The sequence below is a fragment of the Athene cunicularia genome, assembly GCF_003259725.1.
Source record: "Athene cunicularia isolate RWA chromosome Z unlocalized genomic scaffold, athCun1 chrZ_part3, whole genome shotgun sequence".
Classification (NCBI taxonomy): Eukaryota; Metazoa; Chordata; class Aves; order Strigiformes; family Strigidae; genus Athene; species Athene cunicularia.
The window spans coordinates 10,052,901-10,054,708 of record NW_020799144.1 but is presented as its reverse complement, the minus strand read 5'-3'; positions in this window follow the sequence as shown (position 1 = coordinate 10,054,708).

The window sequence follows — 1,808 nt, the reverse complement described above, 5'->3', positions numbered from 1 at the left end:
GAAGTAGTTGTATTTTCACAAGCTGTGTCAAAAAAACCCTTTTTTCCATAACTAGGGTTATGAAAGAAGCATACAAATCTCTAAAACATTTATAACTTCAGGCAGTAATAGTTTCAAGAAGATAGAAGTATAGTCTAAAAAGATGCACAGCTATGTATTGTAGTTGATTTGCTGCAGTAATGGACATCTGTATTTAAAACATTACCAAAAAGGATCATTTTGGAGGTGTGTCCTACAGCTGCTGACTCCATTGGTAAGAAACGATTTGTGAAGGTGTTAAAGATGTCACGATTATCACGAGTCTGTTATTTTCCAAGGAACACTAAATCTTTCCAGTCACACATACATCTGTTTAAATATAGAATGAATTTTGTAGAAACCTGAAAACCAATTCCAGATTACAGACTTTTGTGGAATTTTGGTTCTTAATCAAACCTCCTTTGCTACTCTTTTGTTCTATACCATTTCTCAGAATAAATTCTAACTTGTATGAAAGGCACGGCTGGAGCAGTTACACTCTTAGTTGAGTGGGCTGCTAGCTGTCTATGTGCTATATGACTGAACAGTACTTCTTGCTGGCTTTAATGACTTTACAGAAGATTTATTCACATCTAATAATGAGCTCATCTTTTATTAATTGTGCCTCTTCTGGCACAATTCCTGTACAGGCATCATGTCTTGTTCCTCACAGCACTCGTGAGATGCACTGTTGTGCTGCACAAAGTTTTTTAAGTAATGTTGCTTCAATTACAAATGCATGTTATTAGGAGATGGTAACCTAATATCCATTCTGTTTTTTTCTTTGTAAATGTATTTAAAACAGTACTGCACTTCTTGGTTTTGTTGTTTTTATTGTTTCAGTTCAGCGGGAGAAGCCTCAAGCCATTAAGTGCGAATCATTTAGCGACAAAATCTTTTTAAAACTGCATTAGCAAGCAACGGTTCTTGAAGGGAAGTTAATTTCTTAGTCGGTTAACCAGACTTCTGAAGTTGAGCTCACTCTAATTCACCACCAGTTCTCATTAAGTGAGTGACTGAGTGATATATGGGTTTGGATGTAAGGCATCCTACATCTGCCCTTGACCATTTGTACCTATCACCACAGTGGGCATCAATAAAGTGAAACCTGGTGGTTCACAAAGCTGCTTCCCAGCTGTGTAGTGTTGGTCCAGCTGCCTTCATCTAGTGGTGATGCCAGAGGTGCCAGTATAGGCTACTGTGCCACAAAACATACTTTTCAACTGGGAAACCACTGAAAAGTATAGATCTCTGTGGACTTGGGCCAGTAACTTAATTTCTATGATTTTTCAGCTGTGAAAGGAGAGCAGTACTGACCATACAGGTATTTTCTGATGACAAATACACTGAACACTGTGTCACGTCCCGCTCCGACGAGGGGGACAAGTGACTCAGATTCACAAATCCCCAATTGGAGCGGACAACAAGTCTCCAAGTTCAAGCATTTATTAACTACCTACAATGTACTAATTGAATACATGATAATTGGCTAAGTACAGAGCAAGCTGTGGCGAGCAATACAATATGGTTTGCATTTCTTAATAGAAAAAGGAAAAGAGGGAGATAGAGGGAATGGGGGAATACAGATCACTGGTCTAGGTTCCTGTGTTGATCCTGCCAGCGAGGATTCGAGGAGGCAGCTACCTTCTTCACTGGCATTTGTCTTCTTTGCTTCACTGCTCTCTCCAGACGGCTGGGGGGGGGGGCAGGAAGAGGGGCAGAGAGAGAGAGAGAGCCCTTTCTTCTCCCCTTTGATTTATACCCACTTTCCTTGGGTCCGTCCCCTAGGT